Source organism: Choristoneura fumiferana, chromosome 23 (genome assembly GCF_025370935.1).
Source record: "Choristoneura fumiferana chromosome 23, NRCan_CFum_1, whole genome shotgun sequence".
Taxonomy (NCBI): Eukaryota; Metazoa; Arthropoda; class Insecta; order Lepidoptera; family Tortricidae; genus Choristoneura; species Choristoneura fumiferana.
This window is the reverse complement of record NC_133494.1, coordinates 1,943,202-1,962,038: the sequence shown is the minus strand read 5'-3', so window position 1 is coordinate 1,962,038 and position 18,837 is coordinate 1,943,202. Positions and strand designations below refer to the sequence as shown.

The following is an 18,837-nucleotide window of genomic DNA, read 5'->3' as shown; positions in this document are numbered from 1 at the left end:
AACCCTTCATATAAGGATCCTCTGACAAGAGGCACAGGGCCGCGTTTATTGGCGACCGGATAGGCAAGTGGTTAGAGAACCTGACTACGAAGCTTGAGGTTCCGGGTTCGATTCCGGCGGGGCAGATATTTGTATGAATAATACGAATGTTTGTTCTCGGGTCTTGGATGTTCAATTTAAATTTAAGTATGCATTTATCTATATAAGTATGTTTATCATATATCATAACAAGCTTTGCTTAGTTAGGGAGTAGGTGAATTGGTGCCAAGTGTCCCATGATATTCATTATTATTATTATTTATTGTTATTATTATTATTCTGTTCGTAGTATCCAAAAATTAACCAAACCACTGCAGCAGGTTTGGTAATTTTTTTATTTCATACAAATCTTATTTTAGTTGTTGTTGTTTTTATTTCATTACTGGACATTCTAAGCATTTTATTTTTGACGACTTCAATATAAATTCATGTATCTTGTACATTTATGTAAATTTATGATGTACCTACTGGCTGTTTCCCGCGACTCCGTCCGCGTAGATTTATCGCTATTCCGCGGTAAACATACAAACTCTAGGTTAAAAACTATCCTATGCCACTCAAACTATCTATATACCGAATTTATAAGGTAACAAACGAACAAATATACCTACTTACAAAGTTTCGTATTTATAGTATTAGTCAGATTGAATGAATAAATAAACTAAACTATTAGTACTACCTACTCTATCGGTTTATTTATCTGTGCATGTAACTAATTATTTAACATTATTGTTATTTGTAATTATTCATGTGCGGAATTAAATTTGAAATTTACCACGAGCTTTGCGGTGAAGGAAAACATCGTGAGGAAACCTGCACAAACCTGCGAAGCAATTCAATGGTGCGTGCGAAGTTCCCAATCCGCACTGGGCCCGCGTGGGAACTATAGCCCAAGCCCTCTTGTTCTGAGAGGAGGCCTGTGCCCAGCAGTGGGACGTATATAGGCTGGGATGATGATGATGATGATGTAATTATCTAATTGTATTGTTGAGGGACACTCACAATGCCAAACTCATTACTAATCTATTTCGAAACACAATATTCTAACTAGCGTGTGCCCGCGGTATTGCCTCCATAGAATTCATCTTCGATCTCAACCGTACTTATGATCACATGAGAAGGAAGTCAATGAGGGCTATCGCGTATGAATTCGCCGCTAGAGGCGCTAGTGTAGCGTGAGGTCTCCGAAATGTCAAATCTCATAGTTTTTGGGTGAGTTACGCGGGTTTATTTATAATTAGAATAATTTTGTGAATATTTTGCAATATCTGAAATTAATTATGGCAAATATGCGTTCCGGGGCAATGAATGGCTGTGTTCTGAGACAGTTTTGTCTTTCGGAAACCTTTGTCCTCCCTTTTTCCCGAACAAAACGGGGACTATGCAACACTGTGGCATGCTCGATATTTTTATGGTACGGTTTTAAGTTGTATTAAATATGATTTTAATCTAAACTTTATTTTCACGCCCGTAATAACAGACTTTGAAAGCCATACTTAAAAACCTCACGCAACAGTGCGCCATCTAGTGAGATTAAAAACGATAGCCCTCATTGCTTACTAGTTTTTTTTTTATTAAAACTAGTAAGCAATTGACTTCTTTACCAGACAAGTGAAACCCAGCGCTGGCAGCTTCTGAGCAAGCGCAGCATAAGCTGAGCCTGTTCCTTTGACACAGTCCAAAGGACTGGCAAACACATTGGGCTGAGATTCTAAATTAGTTTATTGTTTATTTGTATTCTGTGTGCCTATCCCGTATTGTTCATGTTGGCAAATAAGTCAATCTTCTTCTTCTTTATTATAGTGTATTTTTTGCAGTTATAATAATTTTGGATAACATAATTAATAAATGTAATATTTTCTTTTCAGGTACGAGATTACCGTAATCCTACTTACGAGTCGAAATTAAGTAAGATTGCTTTTTCCTTTGACATGATTACAAATAATTAGGCTACTTCTTCAACCTTGAAAAGAAATTGTTCGTATGATTATTTTTTACTTTTTTTATTCTGTGTTTGACATGCTGGTAATATTAAACTTGATAATGTTAAGTCTTAAACCTATTCTAGTAATTAATGAATTCTGAGAAAAAAAGACAAAACACATCACGAAATATATATGTTACAAATAAAAATAAAAATAAACATTTAAATGTATTAATTAATTGTATTCTATAGTAAATATTTATAAGATTGCTGTTCCCTTGCAGGGTTCACGTTCTTGGAATTGTTAATTAATGTAAGACATTATGTACAACATGTTTTTTTTTATAAATGAATTATGAATATCACGTTGTTCCATAAAATATCGCCTATTCTGTTAAGTATTTTTAGGGTTCCGTAGTACCCAAAGGGTGCCAACGGAACCCTACTGCTGAGACTCCGCTGTTTGTCCGTCTGTCACAGGGCTCTATCTCTTTGAGCCGTAATAGTTAGACAGTTGAAATTTTCACAGATTATGTATTACTGTGGCCGACAACAAACAATAAAAATAGAATAAAAAATATATTTAAGGGGGGCTCCCATACAACATACGTGATTTATTTGCCGTTTTTTGCTTGATATTAATAACGGCAAATATTCATAGAATATTGAGTTGCACAATCACTTTAATGATAAATAATTAAATTGAAATAGAAAAGTTTTTTGTTGATTCTGCCAATGCTGAGATTGGCTAAGACAAGACATGTAGACGAACATCTTTTTACAATTATATAAAACACACAACTATCATTATAATTAGCGGACATCAATTTGATAGCAGAGCCAAAGCGTCTGACCATTACCTATATGCTGAGGCACTGTCCGATTCACATCCGCAATGACACATAATAATATTGTTGTGTTGTGAATAAATTATGATTGATTTTTTGGAGTCTTTTTGTATTTTTTATTTCAACTCCAAATTTGTTACTTTTACAAACTAAGCTAGTGCTGCTGCATAAGTAGCGTAGTAGAAATAAGCAACCTGAGATATGTATGCATAGGAAAAATTCGTGTCTAGATTCCTGTCCAGCGGTGGTGTAGGGGTTATAGCACGCAGCACGGATTGCTGAGGACCTGGGTTCGATTCCCAGCGCTGGTCTCTTTTTCTGGTTTTTCTGTGCATCCATGTCTCAGTTTGTATTTTCGATATGGTTGTGAATAAACGTTTTTTTTCTTTCTTTTCTTTTCAAAGGAATCAAAATTATTTTATTTACTTTTTTAAACCAAAGGAATAAAGAGGCAAAGGTGTAAAATTGTATGTGTTGCCTATTTTTGCTGTGAATGTACGTCCTCATTGACGGCCTGTAGTACCCCGTCCACGTAACCATAATAAATGACAGCAGGTGTCCGAGACTTACGCTCGTCGCGTTTAGCGTCGAGGTTGGCTTTACGCTGTTCCTTAAACTCGCGAACCTGTCTTTGCAAAATCCTGCGCCATCCAGGCCACTACAACAATATAACGTACTACATAACTCGTCGTGCTAGGCTCTGTGAGCTGTAGACCTTGCAAAATAGCTAAAGTATAAGATTGGTTTTTTGGATTCTTTTTGTATTTTTTATTTCAATTCCAAATTTTTACTTTTACGGTCATCCCTCAGTCATACAGTGCCAGGTCAGTGCTGGTCAGTTTGTATTTTCAATTTAGCTAAAGTATAGGTAAACCGCAGTTCGACCTAAGTAGAACTTTTTTACAATAAACGTCCCAGTGGCTTCTTTGATGATACTACGATGGCTTACTGAAACAAGGTTGTAAATCTTGCGGTTTACCTATATGATACTTAATATTTTACGTTTCCAACCCCCAACGCTCCGTTATTTAAATAGAAAAAAAACTAAATCGATAACGATTTTATAATAATCGTCGAAATGGCTTACGAAATTTCACGAAAAGCGACTTGTAGACGAGAACCGGTCATATTATTATGCCGGACAAATATACGAAAACATTTTTACCCAAGCTGAAAGGAATCGATCTTTACGCTTGCTAGATCAAACAATAAATAATAATAATAATAATATGTAAATTTTTGATACAACCTGCGGAAGTATCATTTAACTTTGTGGTAATATTTGTTTAAAGGAAATAAGTACTATGTGTTGAGGAGTATAGTAATTCCATTTGAAGTTCTGTGGTGTTTTGTTTGGCATGGTGTGACGTCTGATATGGTGCGCGTCACCTCGTTTAAGTTAATCTTAAACATGTATACTATGGCTATCTGTGGGATCCTGTAATTGGCTCTGTGTTGCTATTCCTTCTACATATATTGTGTTTTAGCTGTTGGTTCTCCTTAAATAAATAAATAAATAAATAAATAATAATATTCTATTTAGGGCCTGTCAGGCTATTTTTATCCCGTGAAATGCAAAGCTTACAGTCACAATCGAAGTTAAGTCTGTTTTATTCCTCTACATAAAATACCGTTTCTAAATAAAGATCATCAAACTGGTTACCCAGCTCATCAAGGATTCAAAGCAAGCGTTCATAACTAACTTTATTTGAGAGCAAACCTTTGATTTTAATTCAGACATTCATTCCTGGATCAAAGGAATCCCATTCAAGTTTAAGTTCCCGGGACACTCTCGCCGAACCAAATATTCGAGTTTAATTAACGTCATCCGCATTTCTAATTCGTCCATATTCCTATATCGTCCACTGTCTCGTGCGTTCACATTGCTTATTTGTCTACTATCCTGACTTTTCAACATTTCTGTGTCCACTATCCGAAGGAGATTTACGAGTATAAAGCTCGGTCTCCACAGAGCGAGCCGTCAGGCGCGGCAAGCGTCAAAATCGCACCGAAAATGGCTGCCGCGCGAGACGGCTTGCTCAGTGGAGACCCGGCGTTACACGTGTTAAAATTAAAATAGGCAGATACTTCTGAGAATTGTGTACGAGTTAGCCCTGAAATTGTTGAGGTAACAAAGCTATATTGTGCCTATTATTACATAAAATAAAGTTGACGGCAACAGTTTATTTTCAATATGTATAGTCTTGTTATACTGCTTATAGTTATTTATGCAGCTGTATCGTAATAGGGGTCCTTAAAACACGAGTGTGGTTTAAGGCCTAATTACGTACGGTTGCATACAATATTTTATCTACATCCATATATTAAACTCTATAAGTATCATGTGTTCCGCGAACCATTGAGAATGACCTGCATTAACGAGAACTAGGTAAATATGTCTGCCCCACGAGCTGCGCGCGCGACGACCTGCTGCTGCTCGTGCGGGCGGCGCGGCGCGCCCCGGTGCTGTAATATGTATGAAATCTCATTACGATACAGCCGTGTTTATAATAGAACCCAATGTCGTAATGCTGGTCATTATCTATGGTTTTTGAACGCATAATGGAGGATTTACTATATGGGTGTAAATAAAATTATTTATTTTAAGTTCTTACTTGTTTCTTTAATAACTTCCACAGAACTTAACACCTATGCCGTAACATTTTCAGCCTGTTAATACTAATTCAACAAAGAGCTGACGTGACGGCAGAAGTCATAATGAAATTGATTATTAAAAGGTTCGCCTCTGGAACATGGATTAATTTGTTTGACTGTACCAAGATAATTAAAATTTTCAAGTAAAAATAACACTAGTCCTGTGCACAAGAGTGTACTTTGGCATTATATTTGTCATAAATTTCCTCGCGCCGCTCGCAAAAAGCGCTATCTAACAAATCGTGTTTAATTTGTTTATGAACACTTGAATAATTACGTTTAATTAGGAGTGTTTGGCAGTATACAGATTCAGATCAGCGTGACAGCCGAATTAGCCAAAGAGAGTTAAAAAGAGTTATACAAGTCATCTTGGTAGACTTGCTTATTTCCTGAAATATCTACGGGATAGAGTTGGCTATTATTTTATTATTCCAGAAGAGTGACGCTGTGTGATAAAGGATTCATAGTGTTTTTGCCTGGACGACCGACTGGATTGCCCTTTTATGGTTTTGTGCAGAGACTGTAATAGGTAGGATCAAATAATTTTCCCCTCAACTGTGCTTTAATGAACAATAATTTACATATTTAGGTTCCTTCTTTATTTTACTAACAATTTTATGGATCATTATAAAGGGTCAGAAATGTATTTCATCTATGTACAAATTTATTTAGAAAGAAAGAAAGAAAGAAAGAAAGAAAAGTTTATTTTGGCTCCAAAAATGTACCACCTAAAACTAAGACTAGAACTAGCACTAAAACTATACATTCCATGAAATGATTTCAGTTACAAATTACAAATTAACATTCCTACGGGATAGGGATAAAATCTCGAAATAACAACCGCTAGGTTTCGAGTCATGATATTTGGCATGGTTGTTACAATATAACGTCAATGAAAACCACGATGTAATTTTAGGGAATTCCCACGAGAATTTGAACGCTAGTTGATAATAAATGATTCTGATTCTGAAGATAAAGTTGGTTGTGGACGTTGTGGTTCGTGATACTGTTTCAAACATTCCGCTGTGCGGTGTCAAGCGTGACGCCCGTTTTCTCGCGACTTGGGGTTGCGTTCCCTTTGTCCCGGCAGGTTGGGTGACGGGCGAATTTTCACTAGCGCCATTTTGTTTTAAACAAAATTGGTTTTTGCGTTTTTAATGGAACTTTTGTTTAATCTTGCGAGACCGCGGAAGGGGAGTAAAGCCTAATTAGGTTTTAATTTCATGTTTACAAGTTATTTTAAAATCCACCGCTATTTTAGAGTTTTTGCACACAGCGTTTTTAGGGTTCCGTACCCAAAAAGGGTAAGACTTCACTGTCCGTACGTCCGTCCGTCTATCACCAGGCTGTATCTCATGAACCGTGATAGTTAGATAGTTTAAATTTTCACAGATTATGTATAACTGTGGCCGCTATAACAACTACTGAAAACAGAATAAAATAAATATTTAAGGTTCTGATTTTAAGGTTGACATTTTAACGCGTACGCGATCGAGACGTATTTTGTAACCGAAAACTTACACTAAGGGTACAGTACCACTACCATGAGTTTACAGTGACCGTACTCGATAGCGACGGCGTAAAATTATTTGTAGAGGCGCTGTACAATTCTCCATACAAATAATTTACACCGTCGCTATCAAGTACGGTCACTGTAAACTCATGGTAGTGGTACAGTGCGTTTTTCTTTCCATAGCACAGCTCTACAATTAGCATGCGTATCGCCTTTGTGTCGATACAAATGAGCATTGACGGCGCGTTTAAAAAACGCGGTGTGTAAAGCCCATTATTCGCTTATCTTGCCAACAAGCGTGCTTGTTTTATTGTGTTCCAACGTGGAGATCATTCTCAAACAACAACAAATTTCTAACCTACACGGAAAAGGATTAAGTTCACGTCTGTGGCAAATATGCAAACTGCGTGACCCGAAAAAAGTTATATATTTTTTTGTACTTCTTGGCCTGGTTGCTGTCAATTTTATGCCACATTTTTATTCTTCCGGAACACTGCACAAAGTTTTGACTTAGCCATTAACCAATGTTGCCAACTTAATAATAATCATAATCTAAGTAACGTGTATGTGTATTCACTAAGTGTCAGGATGATGGATATCACTTTTGAAGCTGCCGCGTTGCTAAAAGCCTGTGTTGGGCCATGACAGCGTCTTTAATATGTTGTGGCGACGTCCTTACGGGGTTCATGGTATAGCTTCGCAATATACCTACAACTATCGCCATATACTAGTTTAATAATATGATCATCAGATGAACACTGTTCGTGAACTTTAGATATAACTCTTAGATCATTTAATCTCGTTTACTATCACATACCCTCAAGTGGGTATGTGAGGAAATCGGGCTTCCGCCCACTGGCCTCCCAACAAATCCCCTCACAGCCAGCCCAAACCACCAGAACCAACACACGGTTCTATACAAAGGTTTGATTACATTTAATTACTATGAAAGCTCAACAAGCAATCTTGTCATACAAACTTTACTTATCACGATTAGTGTTATTCTCTTGATCATATTGCTTTATAACGGACATTAGATATGTAAGGAAAAGCTTAAGGAACTCACCAGTGATTGTTCTCTTACTGGATGCACTAACGTAATGAGCAACTTCTTTCCTATCCTCCTTACATACTCTTTATTCAAGTTAATGTCCTATTCCGTTATCAGTCCCGCCTTATTTTCGACTGTTAAAATTCAAACTAGTGACAGCTGTCAGGTGCCATAAAACAATTACTTTATTATACTGCCAGTGTTACCAATACAATGTCAATTACAGTTTAAAGTTAGCTCACCTCCAGGCATAATTCGCGCTTAGCCGCGACACTCCCAACGGCGAGAGTTTTGCTGACAGACATTTACAAAAGAATAAATAATTGACGCGTCCATTCAGCAATCTTTTCCTTTGCCTTTATTGCTGCGTCTCTCTTCTTTCTGGTTGGTTCACCTTCAACAACATCATCACCGCAAGCTGATGTGTTCATTAGCTCCTCTCCATTATGAGTAACTTCGTCTACAACAGCTGCTTCACCGGTATCACCAACGGCTTCATCCACTGCCACAGGCACATCACCAACATTAGAACCATCCCGTGCTTCAGGTTGTTCGGGAATCAAAGGCTCAAGTTGGATTGGTTCAACATCAAGATGTTCTGTGGTCTCCTGATTATCTGTAGCATCTCGGTTGCCGTTTGAGCCAGTAACCTCCGGCTGTTGTGTCACTATCCTACTGATCACTTCTCGAGCTGGGGCAGCATCAGTTTCCAGTGGGTATAGATGGCCGATTGAACGAGTGAAATCAGAGCTGCCAACCCTGACTATCGCTGTTCGGCATTCTCCGTCACTTCCTCGAATCAAGGAAACAATTTTTCCAACTTTCCAACTACATCTTCTACGAGAGTCGTCTTTTATTTGCACAATATCGCCAAGGCGAGGTTCTCGATGCGATTTGACTCTTGGTTGTTGGTAAGAATTGTTGTACCTTTCTCGCAGACTAGGTAGATATTGATCTTCGAACATCTTTTTAAATTCATTGAGTACAGTCTGTCCTCTTCTCCAACCCTGCACAAGATCAATTTTCGTACCCGTGCCGGTACTTGTTGCTTCTAGATTGAATTCTAAACATTTTCCCAACGATAAAAAGTCGGACGGCTTCAGCACATGCTCGAGTTCAGTACCGACTCGAACTAACGGGCGTGAGTTTACTACTGACTCAACCTCCTTTATGACTGTCAGTAGCTGAGTGTCTTGTAACAAATGCTTATCTATTGTGCGCTTAAGACAATGTTTCACGATAGCTATAAGACGCTCGTAAAAAGCACCATGCCAGGGCGCTAACTGTGGTATAAACTTCCACTGGATCTCGTTCTCTTTGCAGTAGGGTTCAGATAGTACCTGGCTGGTTAACTTGAACTGCAAAGCGTTATCTGAAACAATTTTTAGCGGCACGCCTCTCGTCGCTGTAAACCTTCTTAAAGCTAACAAGCATTCATCAGCTGTTAAGTTATTCACTACTTCCATGTGAATGGCGCGTACAGCTAAGCATGTGAACAAGCAGATCCATCTTTTTTCTTTTCCATTTTGCGTACTGACAAACATGGGTCCAAAATAATCCATTCCTGTATATGTAAAAGGTTTGCTATAATTTACCCTTTCTGCTGGTAAAGCTGGGGTAGGTGGCAACTGATATGGACCTCCTCCATACTTCACGCACTGAGAACATTTCCTGATTACTCGCTCTACTTCTGCTCTTCCCTGTGGTATCCAGTATTTTTGTCTAATGATACTTAATGTATGCGATACTCCCACATGGTAGTTAGATTCGTGTGTACTACGTATAATCTCGTTTGTGAAAGCACATCTCCTTGGTAGAAGTATCGGATGTTTTTTGTCATATGTCCAGTTGGTGTTAGACATGCGTCCTTTACACCTTAATATCCCGTCTACGTCGAGAAACAAACCTAGGTTGCGTGTTAAATGGGTCGTTTTGCCTGCTACTTCATCAGGAAAGTATTCCTTTTGCAGCTTCCTAATCTCATCGCTGCCTTGCGTTTGCGTAGGTTTTTCTGTTACCGCACTAGTAGTAGGTAAGTCTACATCCATAGGCTGACGTGTTTCGGGTGTGTGTATTTCCATCATGTCTACATCTGTATGTTCATGACCGTCTTCGTAGCCCTTGTCTACCATTTCTGGACCGTCAACAGTATCCAGACCCTCGCCGGCCGAAAGCAAGGCTGCGTGTTGGTCGCCCTTTGGGATGATGGGCCAACAATCATGTTGCTTAGTGAGAAACTTTGGACCATTCAACCATAGGTCCTTTTTCTGTTGCCATAGCTCAGGTCGTGTTGCCAAATCAGCTGGATTCAAATTCGTATTGACATAACGAAATTCGACGTCTTTGCTTTCTTTGATTTCGTTTATGCGTCTTGACACAAATGGTGGAAGCAACTTACTAGATTTTATCCAGCTCAGAACTATAAGACTATCGGTCCATAGGTAGGCTTGTTGTATCGGTAGATCCAAGTTGCTACGAACATATTTGAGTAGCCGGCTTCCAATCAAGTAGCCCAGAAGCTCTAGGCGTGGTATCTTCAGGTCTTCTTTGTCTTCCATTGGCGTTACTCTAGATTTAGCCATCAAGAAAGATACTTTTGTCTGTTTTCTGGTAGATGCTCTCAAGTATACAACAGACGCATACGAGTTCTTCGAGGCATCTGTAAATGCATGCAACTCGTACGTACTTTCTTTGCCATCACCTGTATGTCTTGGCAATGTAACTGATTTTGCTGACTGTAGGTTTTTGACAACGCTGTTCCATTTTTCTTTTAATTCGTCGGGCATAACCGAGTCCCATTTTAACTTCTTCGCGCAAAGTTCTTGAAAAACGAGTTTGGCTGGTAGTACAAGTGGTGCTATAAAGCCACAAGGATCATAGAAACGTGCCAGCATTCTGAGAACATCCTTTTTGGTTTTTACTTGCACTACATCTCTTTCTAACATATTTTTGTTCAAATTGAGTCGCAGCGTGTCATCTTTCAAGTCCCATAAGAGTCCAAGTACTTTTACAGAATCCAATTTCTTGCATCTGTGTGATTCTGGAATACTAGCCATGAATTCTTCAGAGTTCGAAGTCCAATCTCTTATGTTCATTGCAAGTTCTCCGAAGGCTTCTCTTGCTTCTTCGTATACTTCTTTTGCTTTACATATAGAGTCGGCATTTATCACTAAATTGTCTACATAACATTTATCTGCGATCCTCTTCAAAAGTGATTGGTTTGTTCGAGAAAAATGGTACCTTATTGTGGCAGTCAGTAGAAATGGACTCGAAATAATTCCGAAGGGTACTCTACAGAATCTGAAGTAGATCAAATTGTCTTCAGTTGGTTCCGCAGTTGGGTCTTTTACCCATAGGAATCGGGTGACTTCCCTATCATTTTCTTGCAGTCCAACTTGAAGAAACGCCTTTTCCACGTCTGCAGTTATGCCAATTTCACCGGTTCGAAACTGAAGAATTAATGCAGTCATGTCTTCAATCATAGATGGACCACGATACAGGCACTCGTTCAAACTCTTCTTTCCATTTAATTTTGCAGAAGCATCGTAAACGATCCTGCCTCGTTTACCATTCTGCTGGACTATATGATGAGGCAAATAATGAACAGGTACATTTTCATTCCTTGGTCGAGATTCCACAATCTCTATGATGCCAGCCTCTAACTGTTCTTTGAGTATATCCTGGTATTCTTTAATTGTCTCATCATTAGAACGTCGCAGTAGGCTTTTCAAACGTCCATATGCTAGTCCAAAATTGGTAGGTAATTCTGGTGGAAATTCAATCCACGGCCACTTGACTTCGTACCTTCCATTGCTATATTCTACTGTCGAATTGAAATGTTTCACCGCTTCCTCTTCTCGAGTGGTCTTAGGAGAGTCTGTTATTCCTATACTTTCGAGAGCCCAAAGGAATTTCATATCAATGGTACGCAATGGTAGGTCTGGCTCACTAAAATATGGACATCCAGGCTCATGGCATTGGCAATATGTTACGATGGATAAAGTACTTCCTTCTTGCTCTTCATGATAATTGCCAGAGATAAGCCAACCGAAATCTGTGTCCACAAGGAATAAATTGTCTTGGACTTGGTGCTTACTGCGTATGAAAGAAAAGTAGCAATCGTTCCCAATTAAGAGGTCAATACAATCACCAAGTGAATTATCATCTGCACATATGTCAACATTTATGTCTGCTGCATTCCATTCTGGTACTGGAATCTTGTCTGTGATATGTGGCACTATATTCACCCTTATATCTCTTTCAATACCTCTTTTCGTCAGTAATTTGATTTCCGCAGCTGGGCTTGGCATTTCCTTTGCGGTCGTAGATCCAAATGTGAAGATGACAAGTAGGTCTTCGGTGTTCGTAGTCAAATCCAGTTGTTTTGCCATTTTGGTAGTTAGGTAACTTCGTTGGCTCCCAGAGTCAAGAAGCAACCTACATGGGACTTCTTTATTGTTGTGGATTAGCTTTGCTGTTGCCGTCTGCAAATAAGATTTGACATTTGTCAGTAAGTTATCTACTTTATTATAATTTAAATTAAAATAGTTGTCTGACTCACTCTTAGCAACAGCAAATTTCTTATTACATAAAGCCGAGTTATGTGGTCTTTTGCAATGATAGCATCTTATCCGAGGAATCCTGATACACTTGTTAGCCCTGTGTCCTTCTCGGAAGCAGACATAACATTTGTTACCCAATTTTTGTTTTCTTTCCATAACAGTGCTGTATTTTTCGCACTGGTCACTGTAATGTTCCTCACTGCAAAATACACATTCCTTTTTTGATTTCTTCTCTTGGGGACCTTGATTTTTCCCATCTTTCCTCTTCCTGTTCAGTGTGAAATTCACTTTTTGGGCTTCATACTTCCTCGGCTTAATGAAGCGTTTGCTTAGTCGATTTTCACAAACGTGCAAGGCTTCTGTAGATGTTTCAAGTGGAATATTCGTCGAGCTAGATGGTATAGGTGCACTGGAATGTTCCATAGCAGTGATCACTTTCTCCAAGCAGTCCCTGAGCTCTGCGATCCTACTGTCTTTGGACAAAATCTTCACCTGGTAAAGAACAGGTCCCGGAAATTTTGAGGTTATTGCAACTCTCAGGTGATTACTTTCAATATTTTCTCCGTATGCCGCAAGAATCCTGAGGTGCTTCTCAATATGGTTGAGATTACGTCGACACTCACTTGGCAGGTTGGCTGCGACAGTCAAATTATTGATCGCAGCATAGTGAGCATCAACTACTTTGTCCTTCGCACCATATCTTTTCTGCAAGACGTCGACAGCTATTGTATAGTTGGCATTTGTGGCACCTAGGCCTTCTACCGTTTCTAACGCTGCACCTTCTAGCGTACTTAATAGGTAAGACAGCTTGTCCACATCTTTCAAGTTCCTAGAGTCGATATTAGCCTCAAACTTGTCCCAGAATTCAGTCCATTTTAAAATATCTCCGTTAAACTTACATAAGTCAAGTTTCGGCAATCTTGACACTTGCTCTGCTGTTGTCTTTTCTGCTACATTTACCTGACTTACAGCCTCTAAACTTGCTAGTACCTCCTCACCCATCATTTGCGCCTCGGTGCATTGGGGAACTAGACCTTCTTCATCCTGACATTTATCTATAAATAAAAAGGTTTCCTTTTCTAATGCCCCAATAGCAGTCTTTAATTTCAGACACATTTGAGAAACTTGAATGAGGGAATGCCGATCTCGCTTTCCAGCATTGCTTTGGCCGTTTCAATGAGATCACAGAGGTGTTTTTGTCTCAACGCGAGCCTAGCTCGTAAAGCTTGTTCCATTGTGAAGCCGACTGAAATTTTAATGAGAAAAATTAAACCACTTATCACCTTATATCACTTAAATTAACTTCTTACAATAAAATGCTATTTTAGATTATCTACTTTAGACTTCCTACCTTTAGATTGGCTGATGGTTTCAGCTATTCGTAGAGAACAAAATTATTCGGACGGACCCGTACTCCTTAATCCTAATCCTTATTATACACGAATACTCTCGAATTACGTTGACCTGAAATTAATTGGAAAGTAAAATTTTACTAATATTCCAATCCTTTTACTTCCAAAGTACTGTGTTGATCTGATTTTATCAAGACAACAATAACTTACAACGATGGTTTACAACGATGAACAGAGAGTACTTTCTTATCTTGCAATTTCACAAATTGTTAATCCTTTTAGACCACACCACTTATAATAACGACTTTTATATTTATTAATATTCGGTTCGATGTAAGCGATTAATTCTGAAAATAAATTCTTTTCACCAAGAACTGAACAAAACATTTTTTTTTCTACGAGGGTGCGCGGGTATACCGAAGACTCGACGGTGCGCGTTCGGATACCTTGTGTTCTAAAGTTCACCATTCACATTCAGTTTCGTTCACTATATTACCAAAAATAAAAATAAAACGGCGGCTATCCAAAACACGTTAGAATAATCTTCAGTAGTTAAATAACAATATCTTAAAAGATAAAATAAAACCAGTTAGCCTTTTATTGATATACTTTTATTTATTATCATTCATCTTATATCTAAGAAATCGTAAACTTGTACTTACCGTGTATTGTGTATCCGAACGTACACAAGTGTTACTATTGTAAAGCAGCTCCCACACGCTCAAACATAAATTCATACGAACCGATAACGTTAATGAAGTGAAATAAAAATAAAAGTATTTTGATATCTTTCAAATATTATCAGAATAAATTGAAAATTGAAAGACTAAATAAATAAAATCGTTTTAAATTGCTAGTCCGTACTTTGGCTAAGTTACGTCAATAAATAATGCGACCGACACAATCTGTCGACATTTTTTTTTTTTTTTTTTACAAAATGGCAAAAGCTGTTGATTCTATGCTTGGAATTTTATGCTTATTTGGTCAACTTTACTGTCACTGTCACCTCTTAAATATGGCCTTCTATGCCAAGGAATTAAATTTCACGGAACACTATACCTGTCCAACTTGGCAATCGCCTTCTTTTCATAAGACAAAATCATGACTGACCCTTTTTAATTAAAATTCCGTCCGGGCTGCACTTTACTCTACCAAGCAGGAAATCTCTTTAGTTTTGTTAATATCTTTAAACCGCGAATTTAATCAACAACTTACCCTCGTTTCATGCTAAGAATTTTACGGCTCTTTAATAACCAACCTTGCAACTCCTGCATTAATTACTGTTTTCATTAACAATCGCACAGGACATCTACTTTAGCCCTCTGAAGCCAAGGATTTTTCTTAAGCAATGACTTTTATTATTGGCAGCCTGTTGGTGAGGCAGTACCTCTACTAAAATGGATTATTATGAACTGACTCTTCCGACGAGGAACTCCCTCTAAATTTCGCAAAATTGGAAGTCAGTGGGCTTACGCCCTCTGTCCATTTATAACCAACACTATGGCTCACCGTTCTCTCATTCTGCCTGTCAGTGAGGAAGCGCCTCTCACATATGATAACTGATAACTGAGTCTGCCCACGAGGAACTCCCTCTAAATTTCGCAAAATTGGCAGTCAGCGGGCCTGCGCCCTGATCATACATACAAAGAATTCTAACTGTTCAATGTATACTGACACTACAGCAGCGAGGCTTGAAGATTGAATCGCGAAATTCTGTGTGCCAAATTAACACTGTTCCACTTGGTAAAGTCAAAGTATCCCAGCCATCTCCACCAAAATATGTGGCGACGTCCTTACGGGGTTCATGGTATAGCTTCGCAATATACCTACAACTATCGCCATATACTAGTTTAATAATATGATCATCAGATGAACACTGTTCGTGAACTTTAGATATAACTCTTAGATCATTTAATCTCGTTTACTATCACATACCCTCAAGTGGGTATGTGAGGAAATCGGGCTTCCGCCCACTGGCCTCCCAACAAATCCCCTCACAGCCAGCCCAAACCACCAGAACCAACACACGGTTCTATACAAAGGTTTGATTACATTTAATTACTATGAAAGCTCAACAAGCAATCTTGTCATACAAACTTTACTTATCACGATTAGTGTTATTCTCTTGATCATATTGCTTTATAACGGACATTAGATATGTAAGGAAAAGCTTAAGGAACTCACCAGTGATTGTTCTCTTACTGGATGCACTAACGTAATGAGCAACTTCTTTCCTATCCTCCTTACATACTCTTTATTCAAGTTAATGTCCTATTCCGTTATCAGTCCCGCCTTATTTTCGACTGTTAAAATTCAAACTAGTGACAGCTGTCAAGTGCCATAAAACAATTACTTTATTATACTGCCAGTGTTACCAATACAATGTCAATTACAGTTTAAGGTTAGCTCACCTTCAGGCATAATTCGCGCTTAGCCGCGACATATGTACTTTGATATCCATGACTAAAGGTTAGGTAAAAGGCTACGTATGTTTATGTCTAAGCTGGTGAAGATTAGCGTGACAGTGTGGGTTCACATTAGAAAACCTGCCTTAATGTTATATATACAAGTTTTTTTTATACAGTATAGGCTTGCGTTTGGCCACAATCACGCCTGATGGAAAGCGAGGATGAGGCCTACGATGGAGCACGCTTGCCTAGTAAATGCTCATTCACCCTGGACTTGAAAGCGGCCAAATTGTAGTGTTTTTTAATTTAAAAAAGTGATATTGTAGACTTAACAGTAAAATTTTGACGGGCGACAATTATATTGTTCATGTTTATGTATGCATAACTCATTATTGTACATAAAACAAATTAAAAAACAGATTACACTAAAAAACATATGTTCAAAAGCGAACACATAAAAGGATCTCTTCCAGCTAATTCTCAAGCGATTTGCGATTTTCAGTCATTTATTTATTTTTGTGTATTATGTTACTTTTTTCATGTGTGTTTTCATGTATTTCTTTTTATTTATTTGTGTGTAATTGTGTAAATTTCATTGTATTTGTGTGTCTTCCGTATTAGTGAATCACTGTCTTCTTTCTTTCTTTCATTTCTAATTACTTATTCACTTGGAACATAATTAGGCAGGTCTACTTGATGTGATCACAGCCGACGACCGCTGCAATGTGGCCGAAACGTTAAAGTAGGTAATTTTAGTCATACAGAAATAATGATTTAATAAGTAAAAATGCGTCCTAATGCTTACAAAACAACCGAAAAAATAATCCGTAGCGGCAGCATACGCACTTTATGTCCTCTTTACTCCTATTATGAAAGCATGCGGTTGTTCTTTTATTCGACGTCTTGCTCTCTGATATTGCGATAAATCTATTTTTATTTAAATTCTGAGGCTTTTCTCCGGACTCTCGAACTTTTCATATGGCAACCCTAATCACGGGTCATTACATACAGTAGAATCCGGTTGTAGCGACGGCCAAGGGACTGGCAATATTACGTCGTACTAACCGGACGCCGTACTAAAGTAACGGATGTAATTTCATGGTGGCTCATATTAAAACCAAATATATGCCTACACTTACGTCGCTTAAATGATTGGTTGTTACATGCGAAGTCGTACTAAACGGACTACACTGTATTTGTTTTTTAATCAAAGACATTATCCATCCTCATCAAGTTAACATGTAAGACTGACGCACTTCAGGTCATACGCTTCAGCACGAGATTCATCGCGCGGCGCTGATTGAACCATAAAATCCGCATTTTTATTTTCTTATTTTATAAACTGGAATAAAACAACCCTATTAAAACATATCGAAATTCAATACATTCCACAATAAACAGTATAAATATACTGAAATCCCTGTAGAACGTAATCCGGGGTTGCCAGCCAAAAGTTATTGTGCCCACCAATTTCCTGGGAAAAGTCGTAAACTGACCCACTGGGTATAAAAATATTTTACGGTGTGTGTGAACGCGGCCTTATCAGTTTGTTTACGGTCAGAGTATTCCCGATGTTTACGCCTAATAAAGGTGTGTTCACAGTTTAAAATGTTTTGGGAATATTGTTTTATGGGCGTGTTGTATATAGGCATGTGCCTACTTGTTTTTAAGGCTTCAATGTTTGCGTGGATAGTCATTAAAAAACTTAGAAAAAAACTCTCTTGTTTAAACTTAAAAGGTTTGTATGGGTCGGGTAGCCTTAAATAAATGGTTTATTATTAATGATAATAATAAATAAACTGCAGTTGTGCATCTCAGCTGATCACAGACTTATATCGAGATAGACCGTAACGTAGTTTACGTACCTAAAAAGTTTGATCCATGGTCAAAGTTTTGTCCGACCTAAATGCGCGTGCGCTTTGAAAAATCCGCCTTTGAAATTTTGAATCGGTACCGTGCGGTCTTGATTTCCCATCACTAAGGGGCTGTTTCACCACCCATTGATTAGTCTTAACTCACGGTTAAATGTGATGCCGTCTCTATTTGTTTTGTTCGATTAGACGGAGACGGCATCAATACATTTTTTCTGCTCTAGAGCAGAAAAGTCCCGCTTTGTGCTGGGTATTTAGTGCGGTCATGATGAAATTAAAGCATAGTTGGAAGAAATAGTAGATTGATAACCAAGGGTGGAAAGTGACCCATTTCACCTGAGATATTTCTATAGTTTTCTATAGTTCGAGGGGAAAGGGGTAATTTCACCCGAGTTAGACACTCTACTTTTCATTTCGACTATTTTGAATTGAATTTCAGTATTCACTGCTGGGCACTGCTGGGCACAAGCCTCCTCTCAGAACAAGAGGGTTGGGGCCATAGTTCCCACGCGGGTCCAGTGCGGATTGGGAACTTCACACGCACCATTGAATTTCTTCGCAGGTTTTTGCAGGTTTCCTCACGAGGTTTTCCTTCACCGCAAAGCTCGTGGTAA

The 18,837-nt window shown here is 38.4% G+C and overlaps 1 protein-coding gene across 1 annotated transcript in view; it reads left to right on the top strand.

Annotated features, from left to right (window-relative positions):
- The window catches only part of LOC141441174 (Ig-like and fibronectin type-III domain-containing protein 2), a 236,994-nt gene that overhangs the window by 40,677 nt on the left and 177,480 nt on the right, over positions 1–18,837 (top strand). The window lies entirely within an intron of this gene.